This window comes from Neofelis nebulosa, chromosome 6 (assembly GCF_028018385.1).
Source record: "Neofelis nebulosa isolate mNeoNeb1 chromosome 6, mNeoNeb1.pri, whole genome shotgun sequence".
NCBI classification, from domain to species: Eukaryota; Metazoa; Chordata; class Mammalia; order Carnivora; family Felidae; genus Neofelis; species Neofelis nebulosa.
Window position 1 is genome coordinate 106,189,057 of NC_080787.1, and position 24,230 is coordinate 106,213,286.

Below are 24,230 nucleotides of genomic sequence, written 5' to 3' on the forward strand. Positions count from 1 at the left end.
CTGTAAGGAGAGAATAAAGAATCCAATATGTCTCCATTTCTATAATTACTTTTTTTCCCTAAAATCTGAACTGTACAATCTGTGAACACAGGCATTCCAACATGAGAGCTAGGTTCTTTAATTCTGTATCACTCTATTACCCCCCAAGGAATTCAAATTTAACATAGTCTGCAGCTTAAAAGCAGCATAAAATAAAATCTCAGAAAATGTCATGGCAGCACGTCAAATATTTAATGTCAGGTTCCCTTATGTTCATTGCATTGCAAAAGGCAACCACCAATTATGCAATTTTGGAATGATATTTTACTTTGTAATTAAAAACCAAGCTCCCCGTGCTTGGTATTTGTAGCACATATGTGCAAAGCAATTGCTCCTTGGGAAGGAAAGAGGGTATCTTTGCACTTTGAAAGACCTCTGCTTACAAGCTGTTATAAATAAGCTGTTCTTTGTTAGTGGAGAGCACCTCACGTGGCACTTGGGCACGTTATAGGGGAATCACCAAATGGCATGCAAGAGTAAGCCCACTGTTCAGAAAGTGTTATTATACCGTTTCTTTGTTCAATATTACCAATAATATTGCCTTAATTTACTTATAAGACCGAAAGCGTCATCTCATATGTTCTCAGCTTCTCCTTGTCTTTCAGCCCGAAATTGGCATGATTGGACTATTTGAATAAAATTTAAATAACAACATACCCCTTGATATGATGCTGTGGAACAAAAGGTACCTGTAAAACTTGAAACAAACACCATCTTGTTGATGGTCTCTTGCTTCTCCTTTATGTGTAGAGCTCCAAGAATGAGAAGCATGCATTTTAATGAGGTCTCTTCATTTGAAGTCCATTCCTCTTTATGAACTGCCCCTGTAGGCCGAGAATGTGGGCTTTCCTTCATTCTGATACAATGTAGCTCTCAACTTGCCTAAATAAGGAAGAGCACTACAAACATTTAAGTATTGGTTCACAATTTACTTTCAACCAATGAAATTAATGTTCTATCTTAACCAAGGGCCAGTTAAATTAAGGTACAATACTCATGTAATGCAATACTTATGCAAGCAAATACAATACTTTAATTGGGATACTAAGAAAATCTCAAATACCTATAGAGCAAAATTTTGCAGATAACCAAATCTTCACTTCCATGTATACCAAATCTTCTCCCCCCTAAATCCTTTTAATGTTTGCAAAGTTTTAGGTGGAAATCATTCTTAAATATATTACCCAATTTTCTACCACCTTCAATATTGATCGCAATAAAAATTTTTTCACAATGACTCAGGGCCACTTTGGAGCATCAGTTATTATTTAGTACTCTAATATAAGAATGACCTCAAGACCTAAAGCACTGTTTTCCCTGTTACTAAATTATTCCACCCAATTGTTTTCAACTTACCGTAGCATTTTATAGTTTTTGGTTCGTTCCTAGCTACTGAGAGTTTAAACTTTCCTTCTTAGTCTTGTCATTGTGCCTACAAGGAGTAAAATATTGCCTTTTTTAAATGACTTTTACTCTACTTTTTTTTTTTTAATTTTTAAATGTTTATTTATTTTTGAGGGGAAGAGGGCAAAGAGAGAGGAAGACACAGAATCCGAAGCAAGCTCCAGGCTCTGAGCTTTCAGCACAGAGCTTGACATGGGGCTCGAACACACGAACCACCAGATCATGACTTGAGCTGAAGTCGGTCGCTTAACCCACTGAGCCACCCAGGCGCCCCTACTCTACTTTGGACTCATGATAAGTTGTTGGAGCTATATTTGAACACGAACATACACACACCAATTAACAACTTCTGGGACATGTCTGTTGATAAAGGTCTGAGCTTTCTTGTGCAGATTTTGCAATGTTCATTTAGTCTATTCAGAGACCTTTATACCTAAAGTCCTAGTCTATTATTTCAGGTAGGTGAGCTACTGGTTTATTGAGTTCTCTATAAAAGGGGTATCACTGTACTATAACGGATTCAAACTTCAGAGAAGGCAGGTCATTTAGTATTGGTTCTTAGAAAAAGGCTTTAACAAGATGAAGTCCGTTGTTTTTTTCTTAACTATAAAAATATTTTAAGTAGTAAATGAAACAAAGCCAGGAAAAAAACAAAGTTGATAGTTGATTTTTAAAAAATTCTTCCTTGGTTGGTACTATACTAAATTCTAAACATGTGACCTATTATAGGATGTAACTTAAAATACTAGGCCTATTTTATAGCTTACCCATGGTGCTGAGATAACAGAAGTATATAAAAGCTTATATACTTATAACATGGGACTTATAACATGGTCCCATAGTACGGACTCTTAAATGTACTGTTTTAGCAGAACTCCGGTATCAGACTGGAATTATATTGAAGTTTGTACAGTGTAACATTAAGAATCTAACACAGTAAAAATACAATGCTAGATATCAAACAGCAAAGTGCTAGGGAGATATTTAAAACTGAGGAAAGAGGACTGGAAAATAGCTTTTATTTTACATTCTATATTTCTATATAGTTTAACTTTTTTAACAACACTTATGGGAGCATATGAATGCATATATGTGTATATATGTGTAGGTATATGTGTGTGTGTATAATTGTTTTTCAGTTAAAAAAAAAAGTCTTTTGATTACAAATAAAACCATACAAAAAAAGATACCCAGTTTCATTTCAAACAAACCAAATAAGTTTCACTTCTCTGTGGGAAGACTCCAATACAATCAGAATTTTTTGCTGCTTACTTATTCCTTGAATGTATTCAGGCTGAGTGTTGTGTCAGTTTTCTAGGGCTGCTGAACAAAGTACCACGACATGGGTTCCTTAAATAAGAGAAACTTATTATCTCACAGTTCAGGAGGCTAGAAATCCAAAATCAAGAGTTAAATTGTGTTGATTCCTTCTGATGGCAGTGTGGGGAGTTGATTCCTTCTGAGGGCTGTGTGGGAAGGGTCTGTTTTGGGCCTCACTCCTTGCCTTATAGGAAGCTGTCTTCATGCTCCCATGGCCTTCTTCCCGTTTATGTATGTTTCCATATTTCCCCTTTTAATACAAACACCAGTTATATAATGGACTCGTTTTACCTGGATTACCTCTGCAAAGCCACTGTCTCCCCTTAAAGTCATATCCTGAGGTCCTAGGCAATAGGACTTCCACAAATGAATTTGAGAGGGACTCAGTTCAACCCACACCAGCTGTCAGCAATCGATAGCCCTCATGGAGATCCAGTCAATCGGACCATTTTCTGCAAAAGCTTTGGGCCCACCACCTCCCAGCCCCTCTGACCACACCTCCTGTCTTTTTCCTCTCAGCTTCTGTTCACAACTCTAAAGGTGGAGGCAGCCACAGGTCACTTCTGCCGTCAAGCAAGTCGTGTTTTTAGGGAAATAATTCAAAAGGTAGCTGGGAAATCTCTTTTTGTAAAGACAGAAATTTTCCTGGAAGCCGAGAGTCCTGCCTACACACTGCCTACACAGACCACAACTGACAATTAAATTTTTTTCTTTAGGGAAAACGTTACTGCTTAAAAACTCATTTTGTTAGGGCAGGCACAGTTGCACATTAAAATGTAAAACCAAAACAATATTCCATACATGCACATACCAATCCTGGGATTTTCATTTTACCTAATCCTGAATGAGATTTTTTACATGAAAGTATATATCTGGCTAATTCCTGCTTATATCTTCCTGATTCCAATTTTCTTAAATTTTTATGCTAAAAGATCCCAAACTTCCCATATATCTTATGTTAAAAGGAAATCTCAAAAGTAATTGTTTTTATAGAATCACAAAAAGAGCACCCTTAGCAATTAGCCATGGCAAAACCTTCATTTCACAGATAAGGAAACTAGACCCAAAGGGGTATTTCTTGGTGATGTTGAGTGAATCGCTGGAAGAAAATCATCTTCCTTAGGTGGATGACCTCTAGGTTCCATGCCTGTCTTCTTAATATTAGCAATTACAATCAAGCTTATAAGACTCACAGAGTCTTTACAAAAGTAATGAATTTGTGGGAAAAAAACAAAAAACAAAAACAAGAAACAGAAAGCACTGCATATATACCTAAAATCAAGAATGTATTTGTTTAGTTTTTTTTGTAATGTTTTTATTTTTTTTGAAAGAGACAGAATGTGAGCAGGGCTGGGGCAGAGAGAGAGGGAGACACAGAATCTGAAGCAGGCTCCAGGCTCCGAGCTGTCAGCACAAAGCCTGAAGCGGGCTTGAACTCCTGAACCACCAGATCATGACCTGAGTCGAAGTCAGACACTTAACCAACTGAGCCACCCAGGCTCCCCAGTGTATTTGTCTAGTTTTAAATAAGGCCTGGTGTGAAAGGAAGATAAAGCTCACATCCAATAAGTGCACATTTATAATGAGCTTGCCCATGAAAACAGATTACTAACAGACATATAGCACATAAAATATTGACATGTTAAAACAGACCACATAAATCAATTTAAAGAGCTGGCTTCTATTTTTCATACAATGTTTGCATCATCTTTCTCTATAAAGATAGAGGCCTATTTTAAATATTTTTTTCATTGACTTACTAAATTATATTCTTCTTCCTGCCAAAATTGTCATCCACTCAAAATCTGGAATGAGATGGTTGGCCAAATTTCCTTTGTTATGGATATTACAAAACCATACAAATAATAATTTCCCAGGTCTTTGGGACCTTCCTTGTTGAGTAAATTAGCACCAATAGAAGTTAAACACAGACACACACACATACACAAATACACATTGTTCAAAGCATACGATCATTTGATCATGACTACACGGATAATTCATTTGGGAGCAGAAAGGTACTTTGAATTCCACAACACGCTAATATGAAATTTTAAGTGTTTTCAGAATTTCAGGAAACGGTTCTGGTAATTCCGAAATAGTTTATTCTTTTAGCGACTGAAATTCATTTTAGAAATACCAAGACCTAGCCCCGAACAAAATAGAAGGTTAAGACGGATTTAAATGGAATCCCTTTTTGTTTCAAACTTAGGGCTTGATAATTTTCCTAAAAATGTTCAGTAGGTTTCCTACGTTAGTAAGCGGAGTATATACAAATGGCTTTAATCTCTTTTTATGATTGAAACATTACAGTGCCTTAGAGTTACTGCCTGCTGACAATTACGAATACACAGTGATGCAGATTTGACTGGGAAAGTAGAAGCTGATGTGAATCTATGTTGGCCCCGGGAAATAGCCCACAGTTATTTTGTTGCTCTGTAGTCTTTGAAGTGAGTTGCTTTTCTGTGCGTGTGTCTGTGTCTCTCATGGACACTGAGTAGATGTATGGCGCAGTTCCGTTCTTTCCTCAAACAGACCACCGTGCATCCTGCCAATTCCTGGGAGTTGTCTTCTTCTTATAGAGAAATCCTAAGAGGGGCGCCTGGGTGGCTCAGTGGGTTGAGCATCTGACTCTTGATTTCGGCTCAGGTCATGATCTCATGGTTCCTGGGATGGAGCCTGGTGTTGGACTCTGCAGTGATAGCACAGAGCCTACGTGGGATCCTCTCTCTCCCTCTCTCCCTGCCCCTGCCCCTGCCCCTGCCCCCACTGGCATTCCCTCTGTCTCTCTCAAAATATAAAAGATAAAAAAATAAATAATAAATGTTTGAAAAGAAAAGAAATAAAGAATTCAACCTACCTTTCTGCTCCCAAATTAATTACACATGTAGTCATGATCAAAGAAATACATTAATCCTATTGTACAATTACCTATACATGTTAATCAGTCCCTTTGTATAAAAATTAGGATAAAGCACTCCCTTGAAGTCCCGCGTATTTCCTTAATTTTTTTGGCTGTTAATAGCTTAGAGAATAATTGCCTTTTTTTTCAGATGTTAGAAATAATGTATTACACTTTGATATCTAAGAAAGTATAAGTGTGTAGGAGGAGGTCATAGAGTACTAAAAGGAAAGAGTGCTTGAAATAAACAGGCTCGGAGAACAGTTTCATCGTGTAGAAATCTGCAATCTAATGGGTTTTACTGCAATGGAATTTCTACACAAATATCCATATATACATGGGCATATATATGTACATACACATAAACATACATCGATTTAATGGGATTTCTCGTGGGGACCATTCTAAGAAAGCAAGGATATTGTTCAAACCGCCCCATAAAATACCTTAGAATAGCAACAGAAGAACCACCATGCTAAAAAAGAGAGAGGTTTCTACCCTATTGTAACACAAGCATCCTGACTTATTCACAATATTCCTTAGCTACAGTTGGAAGAAAATGCCTCTTAAAAAATAAATATGTAGGGGCACCTGGGTGGCTTAGTCATTTGAGCATCTGACACTTCGGCTCAGGTCATGGTCTTGCAGTCGAGAGGTTTGAGCCCTGCTTCGGGCTCTGTGCTTGATAGCTCAGAGCCTGGAGCCTGCTTCAGATTCTGTGTCTCCCTCTCTTTCTGTCCCCTCCTTGCTCGCGCTCTCTCTTTCTCTCTCAAAATAAATAAACATAATTTTTTTTAAAAAGATAAATATGTAAATGACTGCTGGTTTCATCGCCCCCAACACAGAAAGGACAGAGCTATGCTTTGATGGTGGGGCACAATGACCACGATCAGCCTATGCAGGGCCCGTGCCCGAAGAAATGTACACACTTGTCCAACAGGGCCTGCCAGACCCAAGATAACTCCCTGGAGAGCAGGAGCTGTGGCTCCACCGGTCCCACATCCATGGTGCCCTGTCACTTCAGGTCTCATCTGTGCTTCATCACTGGGTAGCAGGGTTCCCACACTCCTGTCATTGTTTCATCTCCTGTCCTGCTCCACTATGCACGGACTCAGTTTCTCAGTGTCAGTCATAAACATGTTTTAGATATTAAAAATATATCCTCTTCAAAATCAAATATTATTCAACGTCATTTATAATCCTGAGGAAAATTTTTAGCCACAGAAGATGAACAGTTTAATCAATACCTTGCAAGGGTTAACATTTTCCAAAAAGTTTTCTTTTTTTTCCGTGAGTAAAATAATATCTTCTGTGCTTAGTTTCAGGGAAATATTATTTGAGGCAGACTCAGACCTTACTTTTGTTACTTACACCCTTGACTTTCCACTGGCCCAACTTCTCATTGCTAATATGTGCCAAGAACACTGTAATAACTGGCTGCGGTATTTTAGGCATATTCTTTGCCTCTGCTCAATCTGATTCTTCTGCCTTCCTATTCCCCAAACCATCCCTGTCTGCTATTCATATTACTTATCACATATAATCTTCCCTTACAGCTATCTGTTTACATGTTGTTCTTCCCTACGAGGTTGACGACTTCTCAACACAATCTTTCTTACCCTTGAACCTTCTGTTCTGTCTTACAACCAGTGGACTCACAATGAACCAGAAGGCTTCCTTCAACCTTGGTCCATTTTGTTATGCATCATCTTGCCTTGCTCGCCTTCGGGAATGTCGTGGAGGTCAGGGGAGATGCAGGACACGAAACTGTTGAAAATGAGACAAAAACCCCAATCCAAATGCAAGACGCAGCCATGAATGAATAGATAATAAACAATAAAACGGCTTTCTTTGAAGTGTTTAATTTTTATGGCTGATTTTTTGAGTCCATTATTCCAGCTCTCTATTGATGTCTTAAGTATATTAATCAATATAGAAAACAGCATGAACATTTCTAAAAGCCTTGTAAAAATCATATATGGTATGGAAGAAAGATGCAGTATTGATGTATAATATTGTGTGTGTGGCTCATGTTAAGTGAATCTGAGTAAGCAAAAATAGTCACAAGTACCATGTTAACCAGTAAGAGGTGATCATTTGGAGAAGCCAGCTGTGATGGTTAATTTTATGCGTCAGCTTGACTGGCTATGGGATGCACAGATTAAACATTATTTCTGGGTATATCTGTGTGGGTAGTTTCTGGATGAGAATAGCATTTCACCAGTGGATGCAGTAAATTAACCTCCCTATGTGGGTGGGTCTTTTCCAATCCTTTGAGGGCCCAAAAAGAACAAAAATCAAAGGAAGGAAGAATTGGTTCCTTTTCTTCTCCCTCACCAATTGATTTGGAACATCCCATTTCATCTTTTCTGACTCCTGGATTGAGATTTATACCATCAGCTCTCTTGGCTCTCAGGCCTTCAGACTCAGGCTGAATTATACCCACTGGCTCTCCTGGGTCTCTAGCTTGCAGACAGAAAATCATGGCATTTCTCAGCCAGCTGCTCATTATAAATCCTTCCCCTTCCATATATAGTATCTATAGAGATCTGTATATAGATCTGTATAGAGATCTCTATCCTCACACCTGTTAGTTGGCTATCATCAAGAAGAGAAGAGGTAAGTGTTGGCAAGAACGTGGAGAAAAGGGAACTCTCATGCATTGTTGGTGAGGATGTAAATTGGATCAGCCATTATGAAAAACAGTACGGAAGCTGAAAAACACATATATATGGTTCTATTTTCTCTGAAGAATCTTCACTAGCATGAGAAGAAAGAAAATGTCAGGACTGAAAAGGTCTGACTTTATAGCTTCCTGCTGTTTCAAACCTGTCTGACTACAGAACACATTGGAAACTTCTGTGCTTCAGAAGTCTTGGTCCAAGTCACCATCATCTCTTACCCACATTTCAGCAATGGCCTGCTAACTGGTTTCCCTGCTTCGGCTCTTGATCCCTTTGAAAATGTAGGTCAGATCATGTCATTCCTCTGTTCTAAACCCTCAGTGGTTTCCCATAGCGCTCGGAATAAAAGTCCTGACCCGACTTTCTGTTACCTCTTTGAATTTACCCTTCCCTCTTCTCCCACTGGCTCCATCCACTGTCTCCTGGCTGTCCTCTGAAAAAGCCTAGCTCATTTTTACTTCAGAGCTTTTGTACTTGCTGTTCCCAATGGGAGAACCTTCCTCTCTTCTTTAAATGGCTGGATAGTAATTTCTCATTGTTTGGTCTCTGCTCAAATGCCATCTCTTCCAAGAAGCCTTTCCTGACCACATTAGTAAACTCTCACCCCATATCCAAATATCTAGTCTCCCCGTATCTCACTCTCTAGTTTCCCTACATCCCACTGTCTAGTCTCCCCACATCCCACCATCGAGTCTCCCTGTATCCCACCCTCTAATCTCTCCACATCCCATTCTCTAGTCATCTCATATCCCACTACCTCATTTTCTTTTCTTAACACTTCTCACTTTCTGATACTGTATTTTTATTTGTTGGGAGGTTTATTTAGAGGGCTTATTTTTTGTACGTTGGTTTCTTATCTTTTCCCACTAAGATACAAGTTCCGTTAGGCAGTCATCTTGTGTGTTTTACTTATTAATGTATCCCGAGGATCTAGAACTAAGCCTAGTGCATACCAGCCACATTGGCTTTGTAAAGTGTTGACCTGGTTAAGCCAAACGGCAGACCCCAGAATTCCCTTTCTATTGTGTTTCCAAATAGGGTGGCCTACAAAGGACCCATAAGATCTGGAGAAAGGAAGGGAGGCGGTAGCCATTTTGGGGCACACATACATACATACATACTTCTCCCAGTTTCTCAAACACTAAGCTAGGTGCTGCTATGAGGGGATTTCGCAAATGTAATTGAAGTCTCAAGTTGGCTTCAAATTAACCCAAGGAGAGACTACTTTTGGTGGGCCTGTCTAAGTCAGTTGGAAGGCCTTTAAAAGAAAGCTTAGGACTTCTCTGAGCTACAAGACTACAAACCAGCAGCTGAATGTTCACCTGTTCTCCCTTCCCTCTGGATCTTTCTTCCTGACTGATTGTTGCCTGTGGACAAACTTCAGCCTAAGCTCATGGGGTTCCAATCCACTTCTGATCATCCCTTCCTAACTGCCTGCCCCATGGACTTCAGGCTTGCTTAGACACCCCCATGCTGGCATATGTAGGTCAATTAGTTGTAATAAATACACACATACACATATTCCATTTATATTCCCTTCTGGTTCTGTTTCTCTGGTTTCATCCTCCCTGATGTAGCAAATGTTCAGTGAACATTTGCTGAATGAAAAAACAAATATAATAGAAAAAAGTGGAAGAATACTCTATTACGTATCTATTGTTGTATCACGAATCACCCCAAAATTCGTGCTTACAAACAACAATAATCATTTATTAGCTCTCATGGTTTTTACAGGTCGGAAATCTGGGAGCTTAGTTTGGTGGTTCTTGCTTCGGTTCTCTCATGGGGTTGTAAGCAGATGTTAGCTGGGGCAGTAGTCATCTGAAGGTGTGACCAGCACTGGAGACCCAATTCTAAGGTGGCTCACTCACATGGATGGTCAGTTGATGCTGGCTGTTGGTAGGAGGTTTCAGCACCTCCCTCCGTGGGCCTCTCCAGAGACGCTTGACTGTCTTCGAGCAGGGTGGTTGGAGTCCCTCAGCGGGAACAACCCCAAAGACCAAACAGAAGCTGTAACCCCTTTAGTGCCTTAGCCTTAAAAAGTCACACATCATCCCTTTCAAAGTCTTTTAATGTTCACACAGATCAGCTTGTTTCAATATACAAGGAAGCTCCTCGAGGGCCCGAGTACTAGGAGGTGAGGATCATTGGGCAGCCTCTTGGAAGCCAGCCACAATACACAGAAAAATTTTAATATTCGTTATCTCTGAATACTGGGATAAAGTATATGCTTTTCCTCTTTGTACTTTTCTGTCTTTTCTAAAATCTTTACAATGGATGTATATTATTTTTATATCAGAGAAGAATATGTGTCTCTATCTGTATGTATATATACATGTGTGTATATTTATGTACACCCACATGTTTCTTGGTACTGGTAGATATATATGTCATCATCTATATGGACAGATCCAGGAAATAAAGTTCTCTAAATTCTTCTTAGATTTAGGACTGAATTTCCATAGGCCTAAATATAAAATTTCATTCATTATAATGTAAATAATTCCAGTCATTTGTAAGAGGATGCACCTGGTTGTGTGTTAGGAAAAAAAAAAATTTTTTTTTAAAAGAATCCATGACACTAAAATAGAGAAGGAGGAAAGAGGAAAAACACTGTTGTACAGAAGAATGCCAGCTAGTAAATGTGAAAAACAGGATAGAATTAGAAAAACATTTTTTTCAACGTTTTTTATTTATTTTTGGGACAGAGAGAGACAGAGCATGAACGGGGGAGGGGCAGAGAGAGAGGGAGACACAGAATCGGAAGCAGGCTCCAGGCTCCGAGCCATCGGCCCAGAGCCCGACGCGGGGCTCGAACTCACGGACCGCGAGATCATGACCTGAGCCCAAGTCGGTGGCTTAACCAACTGGGCCACCCAGGGGCCCCTAGAAAAACATTTTGTAACTGTCACTGTAATAACTGAATCAGGTAAGAATCATTTGTTAATGTTAAAATTATTGGGTGAGTGGTACTGGAAGACAGGAGAGTCATATGATCACTCCACAGATGATATTTTAGCTCCAAAGAGAAAAATGGTGATCTGGTAAAAATATCCTCACCAAGAGATCAAACTTAATTTCAACAGTAAAATAACACAGTGACATTATATAATGTAACACATTATACACATCACTCATGCAGCGTTCTTGCCAAAAATGTTTAACCTGAACTTAATCATGAGGAAATAATCAGACAAATCCAGGTTGTGGAACATTCTACAAGACAGTTGTTTTGGACAGCTCAAAATACCAATATATGTCAGACAGAAAAAATATAGAGGGATTATTCTAGAATATGTTAAAGGAGATTAAGGAAATAACCAAATGCAATGCATTATCTGTTTGGATACTGACTCAAAAAAAAGTATAAAGGACAGTTTGGGGACAATTTAGCAAATTTGAATATGCACTCTCTATTTTTTTTTTTTTTAACATTTATTTATTTTTTGAGAGACAGACAGTGAGCAGGGGAGGGACAGAGAGAGAGGGAGTCACAGATTCTGAAGCAGGCTCCAGGGTCTGAGCTGTCAGCACAGAGCCCGACGCAGGGCTTGAACCCATAAATATGAGATCATGACCTGAGATCAAGTCAGATGCTTAACTGACTGAGCCACCGAGGTGCCCTGAATATGCACTCTATATTTAACATTATTAAATACAACAACATTATTGCATCAATGTTGTTTATTGAGAGTAACCATTTTTGTTGTAATTTCATAGGTTATTACCCTTGTTTCCACATGCTGAAGTAACATGTACAACTTAAGAAAATGTGTATAAACACACACACACACACACACACACACACACACACATACACACTCACAGAATGCAATGCGGCAAAATGTTAAGAATTAGTGAGCTTATGTGAAGGATATTTAAGATATTCATTATACTCTTATTTTTCTGTAGGATTGAATTTTTTCAAAATAAAAAGTTGGCTAAAATACAATAGGCAGGAGGTGGGGAGGAGGGAGAAAGAAAGAGGGAAAAGAAGAGGGAGAGAGAAGAAGAAGGGGGGAGGAAGGAAGGAAAGAAATGAAAGAGGGAGGAAGGGATAAAGGATACAAGGAAGGAGAGAGGGAGGGAAGGAACGAACGAATGAAGGAAGGAATGAAGGGACAGAGGAAGGGAGAAAGGATAGAAAGAAGGAAGGATAGGAGGGAGGGAGGGAAGAAGGAGGGAGGGAGGGAAAGAAGGAAGGAAGGAAAGAAAGTCCAGCAGGAAATACCTAATGATGAAAGACCTTTAATCCTCATTGCCTAATTAGGAACACCAGATTTCCTTGATATAAAACCTTAAATATAATGTTCCCATAATCACAAATGCACACAGAACAAGATACTTAAAATTCATCCGTGCTTTTTTATAAAATTCAGGATTAATCTTAACATTTATAATTTCAATTTTAATATATTTATATCATGAAACAATTATGTAGCCATCAAAACACTTTCTCAAACAATACTGAAGGGCACCAGAAAACGTTCACAGTATAATATTATGTCAAAGAAGCAATAAATAAAACTCTGTGATCATTTTTATTTTCTATTACAGCATTATTAACATATAATAGAATGTACAGATCTTGGTGTCCAGTTTTATAAGTTTTGGAAATTGTGCACACTAGTGTAACTATCGTCCAAAACAAGAACTAGAACATTTTCAGAATCCCCCCAGATAGTCCCCTCTTGCCTCTTTCCAATTGATTCTCTTCTCCCATCCTCACTAGGCAACCATTTTCTTATTTTTATCTCTATAGACCAGTTTTGCCTATTCTTGGACTTCATAGAAATGGAATTATACAACATTTACTCTTTTGGGTCTGGCTTCTTTTGCTGAATCATTAGATCCTTACACTTTGAGTCTCACTCTTGATGTTGATGTTTTAGGAGCTCACTCTTTTGCATTGCTCAGTAATATTTGATTGTGTGAACATACCATTTTATAAGTATTCCATTGTCTAAGTCTGTTTTTCCTTCTCCCTGTCAATAAACATTAGAATGTTTCCAGTTTTAAATGTTTATGCATAAACTAATATAAATATTGCCACGTCTAAAGTTTAGTGGACATGTTTTTCTTTCTCTCGGGAAAATACCAGATGTGGAGTAAGCATTAAAGTTAACCTGATAAGACACTGCTAACCAAGTCACCAAAATGTTTGTCCTATTTTACATTCTCACCAGCAGCGATGAGAGGTCCAGTTGCTTCACATCCTCGTCAACATTTGGTGTTGTCGATCTTTTTCTTTCTAGCCATCCTAATGGGTTGAAATGGTACTTCACAGTGGATTTAATTTGCACGTATTAATTGACTGATGAAGTGGCCACGTGTCTTTCTATACGTATTGTTCATTTGCATACATCACCTTTTGTGGTTGCTTTAAAACATGTGCAGAAAACATTGGATATCCCTCCATCCAAAAGCGGAGCCTAGTTGCCCTCACCTTAAATATGGGCTGTACTTCATGAGTTGCTTTTAATGAATAGACTATGGGAAAAGTGGTGCTGTGGATGTCTAAATTAGAACGTAAAGATATCATGACTTCCTCCTTGCTCTGCTTTTTGGATTGCTCGCTCTAGGGGAAGACAGCTGCTATATCATGAGGACATTCAAGCCGTCTAGAAAGAAGCCCACGTAGCAAGAGAATGAGGCCTCCTGCCAACGGCCCTGTAAGTCATCTTGGAAGTGAGTCCTCCAGCTCCAGTCAGGCCTTCAGTTGACTGCAGTCCCAGCTTGTACCTCAAATGCAGCCTCATGAGTGACACTAAAACATAGCCACCCACCTAATCTGCCCCCAAATTCCTGGTCCTCAGACAGCATGAGATAATAAATATTTGTTGCTTTAAACTAAGTTGTAGACTAACTCATTATGTAGCAATAAATAATGCAGTCATTTTTAAATTCACTTGGCCTTTTATTATTGATTTTTAGGAGTTCTTTATATATTCCAGATACAAGTCTTTTATCACGTATATGTGTTCAGAATATTTTTTTCTCTCAGTTTATGACTTGTCTAGTCATTTCTGAATGGTGTCTTTTATAGAGCAGAAAAAACTGCACCATCCAATTTAACCTTTTCTTTCTCTGATGATTAATGCCTTATGTGTTTTTTTAAGTTTATTTATTTATTTTGAGAGAGAGAGAGAGAGAGAGAGAGAGCGAGCATGGTGGAGGGGCAAAGAGAAAAGGAGACAGAGAATCCCAAGCAAGCTTCGTGCTGTCAGCGCAGAGCCCGATGCAGGGCTCGAACTCACGAACTGTGAGATCATGACCTGGGCTGAAGTCGGACGCTTAACCGACTGAGCCACCCAGGCGCCCCATATCGCAAATAAATTTTTTATGTATGGAGTGAGATATGGGCCCAAGTTTATTTGTTTTCTTCCATATGGATATTCAGTTGCCCCAGCTGCATTGTTAAATCCTTTGGATGGACCGGCACATTAGTTGATCTTGATTTTTTTTTTTGTTTCAAATAATATACAGACAAAAAGGCTACCAGTGATACTAAAAATGTTAATGACGATTACTATTAAGTGGTAAAATTGTAAGTGGTTTTCTTGCCTTTAGATTTTTCTGTATTTCCATGATTTTTAGCAATGAACCTGTAATACTTTATAATAAAAAGGTATAAAACATTTAATTTTTCTTGTTTATTTTTCCTCCTTTTCTTGAACTATAACATAAAATCTGTAAAATTGTGGCTTTTAAATGCACATAAACAAATGTAACAAAAAGCATCTTAACTAATTTAAATGGCGGTCCATCTGAACAAGTGGACACATTGTAAAAAGTACTGTAAAAATTATTTTATATTTGAACTCCATTTTTATGACTTTGCTTTACATTGAATAATTCTGAAAGTCCATACAATTTGCCAAGTAGAAAGCTGTGGACAGGGCTTTCGAATATGAACACTTTGTCATTTCAGTTTTGGAATTATTCATATTCTAATTGTCTCTGTGCTGGCAAAGTGTTTTTCAAAGGCTCCGAAGTCCCTTTTTCCTTGCCTAGGTTAAACAGTTATGTCACAATCTACACCATTCTTTGGAAACTCTTTCTTGTAAGTTCAAAAGTAAACATCAATTTCTATGTGTCTGAGTATCACAAATGCAGTCAAAATGAAAGCAGTTTTCCTGTAACATGGTATTATGCCCGAAGAGATAAATATATACTGGCAAAAGAGGAAGGCAGGCTAAGTATCAACAGTGAAAATTTATAACTCATCAGTTTCGATCACAGAAATGTCACATAAAACTCTCTTCTTTCTGTTTTGAATTGCCTTTGGATTCCCTGAGGTTCGCCTGAGGTTTGCATTTTTGCCTTAAATGATCAAACACCCGTGCTCTCAGTGTGGCTTTCTCACTTTAGCAGCAATTCAAAGGAGCTTAGAAAATTCAACTTCACCAAAATACAGGCAAACCTTTGGAAAACTCTCAGCACACCTGGCTGAGCAGCATACGTTTGAGCAGTATGCCAGCCTGGCTTTCAAGCGTCTCTGCGTTCATCCGTGGGACACGCATTAGCTGCACACTTTGAGAGGTGGGTTGTATCTCAACCCGGAGGTTGAAAGTGGGGGTACAGACAGGAGCCTGACAGCAGCTCTTCTAACAGATTACATCATCAAACCATTTACTTTTACTGCTAAAGCCACAGTGTCAAGTGTACTAACACACACGTCCCGGTGACACCAAATAGAACATCAGAAAACCGTGGGAGAGCAGCACTGTGAGAAACACATCTACCAGAGGGGACCTTGCAGCATGGAACAAATAGTTAAAATGGATAAACGCTGGTGGGAAAAAAGGATCCTGGAAAAGTGATCCCCAAACTGCAAAATGACCGGTTAGGACTGAAAGATTTCATGTGGAAACTTTTCTGCAGCTGTGACCACTTGTCTGTATTAACAACAGACCTGTTTTGTTTTGTTTGGGGGTTTGACAAATTACAGTATCCTGTGCTGTTCTCTTGTCTTGTGGAAAACTGAGGGGAAATGTAACACTATGGACTCTTCGTCCTGTATTTTTTCATTTTCCCCAGTTCTCTTGAGCTCACACACAGTCGCAGAGGAGCTGAGAAAGTCTTCGCACTTCAACTGTAGAGTCAGAGGGAAAGGCTTGATCTTGGCGATTGTCAGTCAGGCACTAATGGAAATGAAATCTGTCCACTCTGGAAACCCTGGCTTTGGTGCTGGGCGATCATGTGCGAACTGGAGGGCAAGTGGCTGGGCCGGAACCTGGAACGCCTTCCCACTGCCTTTGCCCAGTCTCCTGTCCTCACAGTTTCCATGACTGCCTCTCCCAACCCCACGTCTCTGCTTGCACTCATCCAATACCAATTAACAGTTTCATCAAAAGTAGTTGTGAAGCGCCTAATGCTGACAAAGGCAAGGTACCATACCAGGAAGTGAAATCATTTCCTCTCCTCCAGGACAAATGTGAAGTTGTAAGAAAACCAAAATGAGTTCAGAAAGGATTACTTTTCAAAGACCAGTAGATGCGATGCTTGTGTTTTATTTTTCAAGCTTAGGGGGAAGGAGTTGGTATGTTTTAGGCAAAAAGGAGAATATTCTTCGTGCTTGAACCAAGGCACCCAACATACACACACATACGCACACACACACACTTAATGATTTTTTTTTTTAACAAAAACGAGTTTGTCTTTGGATGATAACTGATTGAGGAGAACTACGGTAACAGAGTGTATGTCTACTACCTTCTATCCATTGTTATTACATGGGATCTAGAAGGAAGATGAGGATTACCTGTCTCTTTCCAATTTCTACGTAGAGATACCATCTCTGTTTTTCTCGCAGTCCCTTCAGTGGGTTGAATGGTGGCCCCCAGCAAGATGTGTCCAGGTCCCAGCCACCAGAACTTGTGATGGGACCTTATTTGGAAAAAGGGTCCTTGCAGAGGAAATTAAGCTCAGGATCTCAAGATGAGGTCATCCTGGACTATCCAGATGGGCCCTAAAAACAGTAAGTGTTCTTATAAGAGACAGACTAGAAGAGGAGAAAATGGGACAGAGATTGAAGTGGTAACAGCAACAGGCTGAGGAATAGCTGGTCTGGAAAAGAAAAAGAAGGAATCTCTCCTTAGAGCCTTCAGAGAGTACAAAGCCCCCCAACACTTTGACTTGAGGCTTCCGGCCTCCAGGACTCAGAGGGAATACATTTCGGTTCTTGTAAGCAGACTCGGGAGACTAATGCAGTCCCCAAAGGTCTTTATCAGCTGCTTCTCCCTCGATCACTGATTCATTCATTTGTTCAGAAAACAAGGTGACTGACGTGTCAGGCACTGAGCAATGCGCCAGGAACACCAGGCTGAAAAAATAATTTTTTTTGTTCTCAAGACTTTTATAATCCGGTATTACTGGCATCATCATCATCATCATGCGTGGGCACGAGAAGAAACAACTCACTACTTCCTGGGATGGTCACAGTAAGGGTCCAGAAGAGAGACACATGAAAGTTGAGGTGTTTGGTAGTTTAGCAGGTTGGGAAAAAAGGGAAGGGAAGAATTCTGGGAAGAGAAAGGAGCACGAAATCGTGTAGCCTCAATGGGAATTGGTTGTTTTTAAGGAAAATTCCAAAGTAGGTGTGGTGAGAGAAAAGGTGAGACAAGTCAGATTACAGAGAGCCACGTCAGCCAAGCTGAAGACTTTGGAAGGCATCTTGTGGCAAATGGGAAGCCACCAAGGGTTTTAAGCAGGGCGAGAATACCATCACTCCTGTATTTTATAAAGATCGCTCAGGTAGAGGTGGGGAGAATGGCTTGGAGACTCAACCAAGGCAGAAGGATTCAGTAGGAAAGTAGTGACATGATCTAGGTGGCGGATGATAAGGGGCTGAACTAAAGCACAGTTGTGGGGCTAAAGCACAGGGACGGAAAAAAAGAGAAATTTACGTAAGAGTCTGAAATTAGAACAGTTAGAAAAGTAGGAAGCAAAAAGAGAAAATTCTATTACTGTACCCAAGAGAGATGAGGGTTCAAGAGGGGAGCAACAATGGTCAGAAGCCACTGAGAAGCCAAGAAATGTGAAGACCAAAAGGAACCCTTTGGGTTTGTCCATCAAGAGACCACTAGTGATTCTGTCAGAGATCTTTGAAGGTAGATGTTGTCCACTAGCAGTGGCAATTGCTGGTAAGTCCATTAGCATCAGCAAAATGAGAGGGGTGGTTAATAGCTCGTTAGCTGTCAGAGTGTGTTCCCTGCTCTTTCCCCAGCATCATCTGAGAATTCAGAAATGCAAACGCTAGGGCCTCATTCCCATTGATTGAGGTACTTAGGGGTGGAGGCCAAAACTCCATGTTCTAGCAAGCCCTCCATCCCTTCTGGCACTGGCTAAAGTTAGAGAACCTACACACCTACACACACCAGACAGGGCCTCACTACTGAAAATGTAATGTTGTGGACTCACAACATCAATATTATTTGTGAACTTCTTACCCGGGCAGAATTGTGAACCCCACGCCTGGCCCACTGAATCAAAATCTGCATCTTTAACAAGATCCTAGGGGTTCAGATGCACTGCTGAAGGATTTCAATCTCAAGAACTTCCTTGGCCAATGTCTCAGATTATGTATTACATAAATCCAGTGAATGGCTAATTCAAAGAACAGGAGAGAATGCAATATATAACACACCCAAATTTCCTCGTCTCAAATGGAATAATAAATAAGAGATAGAAAAGAGCCTAAATGTCCATCAACTGATGAATGGATAAAGAAACTGTGGTTTATATACACAATGGAATACTACTTGGCAATGAGAAAGAATGAAATCTGGCCTTTTGTGGCAACGTGGATGGAACTGGAGAGTGTGATGCTCAGTGGAATAAATCATACAGAGAAAGACAGATACCATATGTTTTCACTCTTATGTGGATCCTGAGAAACTTAACAGAAGACCATGGGGGGAGGGGAAGGGAAAAAAAAAAAAAAGTTAGAGAGGGAGAGAGCCAAACCATAAGAGACTCTTAAATAAAACTGAGAAGAAACTGAGGGTTGATGGGGGGTGGGGGAGAAGGGGAAAAGTTGGTGACAGGCATTGAGGAGGGCACCTGTTGGGATGAGCACTGTGTGTTGTATGGAAACCAATTTGACAATAAATTTCATGTTAAAAAAATGGGCTATAGCTTACATGAGCCTGGGAATATTCCAGGAATAAACAAGATAATGTAGGTGCTTTCTAGTTCTTTGGCATTCAATGCCAGGTTATAGAATATATGTTTTTCTTCAAAGAGCTAAAAAACTCACTGAAGTTCATTTTATTATTCGGGGACACTAGGACTGTGTTCAAAAAAGTCTCCTGCTATCCTCGATGGAGACAGGTAAATCTTCACATGACTTAGGAGGGAATTGCTTAGGGTAGCAAACCAAGACCATTATAATCTGTGCAATTCACTATGTATAAAAACATAGCTCAATTTAAAAAAAGCAGAGAACTACTATTTTTATTTTGTGTGACTATAGTATGACCCAGAGGTTCTCAAAGTGTCCTCAGACCGGCAGTCTCAGTGTCCCCCTCTGGACTTGTTAGAATTTGCATTAGGCTCCACTCTAACCTATTGGATCGGGATCCCTGCAGATGGGACTCAGGAAATTGTTCTAACAAGTCCTCCGGTCTATTCTGATGTACATTACAGCCTGCAAAGCACTGGTCTGGCATCAGAAACACTTCAATAGAAAACCCTTCTGCCTGGAGTGTCTCCTGTTTGGCTCTTAAACTCTTCTCCATTTAAGTGGTTTCATTTATCTTTCATGTCTTTTCAAGTCTCCTTCTTTCCTCCTTCCTCTTTTTTCTTCCTCTATCTACCTATGTCTTTCCGTTCTACTTTTTCACTTCCTATTTCTTTCCTAGCTCACTTTAGCTTCAAACTGCCCAATTCTCGAAGATGCATACAAATCTAGCACTTCTGCTCAAAAGTTTGCCAGCCTAAGCAAGTCTATCAGATACCCATGCTCAGCATTATGAAAGGAAAGAAACAGTACATCAGCCGCTTTGTCCTTGGAACAATGCAGCTTGCAGAAATGACAGTATAGAACCAGCCATTGTACAGTTCTTTGGTATTAATGCGACTTTAATTAGCAAGAGCACTCATGATAGTCATGTGCTAATTGTCCACAAAACGTCTGATGGCACGCAAGAGTACAAGATTTTCAGTCTACAGGCAATTTATCTGAACAATGGGCCCTGTTTTAGGATTAAGTATTCACGCCTTCACCGCAGGAGGTGGCTAATAAGCACAGCAGGAATAAATATTAATAATATTAATATTCGTAAAGAGTGTTCTTTTGTTCAACTAAAAATAGTTTGTCTTTATTATACAGCCTACTGTTAATAGAATTGCTCCTAATTACTTGGTGGTAAATACGGTCCAGGCCTTCTCCTAGGAGCTTTACAGTTATTAATGTATTGAAATCTCCCACAACCTTATGAGTTCGGTACAATTACCATCTCCATTTCACAGATAAAGAAATGGAGGCATGGAGACATTAAATAACTCAACTAGGTTCCCATTGCTGGTGAGTGCTAGAGATGGGATTTGTGTAGAGGGTACTGTATGGACCCTTTGGGGTCCCAGGTCAGAACCACTGTGTTATACTGTTTCTCAGGTGAAAATGAGTTGAACTACACAAGACACATTTGGCTTTCACACTCCCTCCTATTTCACATTAAGAGGCCAGATTTATTAAATATTTTCATGTCCTAACACTTTCTGTTGGAGAGCCTATGGTGTAGTAAGACAAACCCTAGACTGGGAGCCAGAAATCCTCAATTTTGATCTTCGTGTTATAGGCAACTTGCGGGATGATTATGGGAAAGTCACGGGTTTAAGCTCAACAGGTAACAATTTCCTCTCCTGTGAAAAGAGGATTACATTTTATTAGATCATATTCACGGTTCTCTCCAGATCCAATATTCTAGGAATTCTAAGAATAAAATGTAGTCCCAGGGAATAATTAAATGTAGGAATATAATGGTACACAGAGGCATAGTTAGTCAATTTGCTAGGTATTCCTTTAGCTATCATATAAACAATAACATGAAATAATTCTTGATTATTAAGGCAGAATGGAAGTATTTGCTATCACACACGTGAACAACATGCGTAGAAATACATTAAAGACGAAGGTACATTTGCTCAATATAGTAAAGGCCAGAGCTGACGAACTATACTAATTTCCCATTGTTGCTGCAACAAATTATCACAAAAATAGTGGCTTGAAACGAAACAGATTGATTATCTCATAGCTCTGGAGGTTAGAAAACAAAAATGTGTTTCATGGGGCTAACATCAAAGTTTCAAAGGGCTGCATTCCTTCTGGAGGTTCTAGGGGAGAATCCATTTCTTTGACTTTTCCAGCTCTTAGAGGCTGCCCACATTCCTTGGCTGATGGGTCCCTTCATTCATTTTCAAAGCCAACAGTAGCAGGTTCATTTCTCACATCACATCACTCTGACCTCTTTCCTTTCCTCTTCCACATATAAGGACCCTTGTGATTAGATTGACCCCCACCTAGATAATCCAGGCTACCCTCTCGTTCTGGAGAGGGAGATTTTACTCACATCTATGTAAGCAACATATTAACAGGATTTAGGGGTTAGGACATGGGCATGCGAGGGGGGAGTCATTTTGTGCCTACTATACAGGATATTTTTGGGTTCTCCAGGAAGGCTTATATTTCATATACTTAAGAACAAAACAGTGTTCACAGTGAAGAGGAAAATACTCAATTCTGGAATATTGTCATCTTAATGAGGTTGTCACATTTAGAAAAGGAAGTGCAAATGTCTTACTGAACATTTTCTAGAGTTGAAATTGCCTTGAGCACAAAAGACTATCAGAGCCCAAAAAGACTACGGGGGTCATCCAGTGAAGTCAACCGTCCTTATTTAATATACGCAGAAACTAAGGCCCAGTGGGGCCAGTGAGTTGCCAGTGATGATACAAATGAGCCTCCGGCCTCCCGGCTTCGTTCTCAGGTATAGGCCTCTTCTGTCACATCTTGAGGCTGTCTCTCATTTTTTTCACCCTACCAGTAACTATTTAGCTAAATGTCCTTTGGCATATCATGCAACTCAGACACTCTTTCACAGCTACTACTAATGATTAGAATAGCCCTCTGACTCTTCCTTTTTCTTTAGGGAAGTATGTGGAGAAGCACAGTACTGCAGGAAAAAAAAAAAAAAAAAGCCATGGTCTTTTGATTGCCATGTGATGATAAAGAGTAGGAGGAAAACTATGCTGTGGTAAGGAAAGCAGCTAAACCACAGACGAGGGGCTCACGGAAGAAACATTTTGTAAATACCTTTTCTCCCCCTTAAAATGCGTCCGATGCGATGCCTTACTTATCATGAGGAGACTGAATTCCATATGGGCCGTGTATGAAGCAAAAACTATATTAAACACACAAAAAAAATGTCAGGATCACAACAAACTTAGCTAACTCCTTAAAGTATGCCATCATTTTTCTTGGCCAAATGCTTGTTTTGAAAAGGAAAATCGTAACTTCTGCATGGCATAGAGCAGAGAGAGGGCAGTGCCCGCCCTAAACACAGGCAGCATGAATGGCATGGTCAACCTTCCCACCCTTTTCTTAAAAAGTAGAAAATTTTAGCTTCTCCTTGGAGAAGGGCAGCAAAGCCCTTCTGAAATACTGCTGTTAGAAACCCTACCATTAGGAAATTACACCGACAGATTAAAGGTTAAAGAGTATATGATGACTTCAGTAGATGCCAAGAAAACACTGCTGAAATACAAAATCCATCCCAGTTTTTTTTTTCTTTTCATCGTAACAAGCTAGTAATAGAAATTTTCTGAAATAAATTTGTTACGGAGGACCTACTAGAATTCTATCTAGTGCAGAAGTCATAATGGTGAACCCCCTGTTCCCAGATTCTAATTAGCTTTCTAATGCTTCACTCATAATATGAATAAATAGTCAAGGATCCTTAGACATTTGGTTAAAACCTCTAACAAGAGAGGCGCCTGCATGGCTCAGGCGGTTAAGCAGTGGACTCTTGGTTTCGGCTCAGGTCATGATCTTACAGTTCATGAGTTTGAGTCCCAGGTCAGGCTTTGAGCTCTGACAGTGCAGAGTCTCTGTAGGATTCTCTCTTCCTCTTTCTCTGCCCCTCCCCCACTCTCACTCTTAAAATAAATAAACATTAAAAAATAAAAAAAACTCTAACAAGCTCATAGGTGGAAAAAACAGCACAGCATAGGGGGAAAATGAAGGAAACAGAAAAGCAAATAAAAGATTTTTTTAAAAAACAAAAACTACAGGGGCTCTTAGGTGGCTTAGTTGGTTAAGTGTCTGACTTTGGGTCAGGTCATAATCTCCCAGTTCATGAGTTTGAGCCCTACATCGGGCTGTCTTCTGTCAGCACAGAGCCCCTTTTGGATCCTCTGTCCCCCTCCGTATGCCCCTCTCCTGCTCACTCTCTCTCCTCTCAAAAATAAACATTAAAAAAAAAAACAAAAAAAACTATAGACAGGAAGGAAGGGTGGGAAGAGGGAGGGAGATAGAAAAGAAAGGAAAAAAAAAGAAAGAAAAATACATTCAGAAAAGAGCTCTGGAAATTTAAAAATAACATGGAAAAACAAAACAAAGCAAAAACAAGAGAAAGGTTGGAAGATAAAGTTGAGAACATCTCCAGGAAAGTAGAATGAAAAGATAAAGGCCTTGAAAATAGTGGAGAAAAGATAAGATAATTAGAGGATCAATGCAGGAGATCAATATCTGAATAACAGAAATTCTGAAAAGAAAGCTCAGCTAAATTGGCAGACAGGACATTATTAAAGAAATAATGTAAGAAATTTCCAGAACTAATAAGCATAGATTTCTGGACTCAATTTCAAGGCCCAAAGGC

General features: G+C 39.6%; 1 long non-coding RNA gene across 4 annotated transcripts in view; it reads right to left on the reverse strand.

Moving 5' to 3' along the window:
- LOC131514720 (uncharacterized) overlaps positions 1-24,230 on the reverse strand; it is a 119,402-nt gene that overhangs the window by 54,026 nt on the left and 41,146 nt on the right. Inside the window, exon 4 of one of the 4 annotated variants that reach the window (XR_009263240.1) lies at positions 491-863. The exons of 2 other annotated variants lie outside the window; for them this stretch is intronic. This is a non-coding gene — a long non-coding RNA (uncharacterized LOC131514720). Of the gene's footprint in view, positions 1-490; positions 864-19,368; positions 21,217-24,230 lie in introns of those variants that run through there. One more of the 4 variants, XR_009263241.1, reaches the window with a different exon arrangement.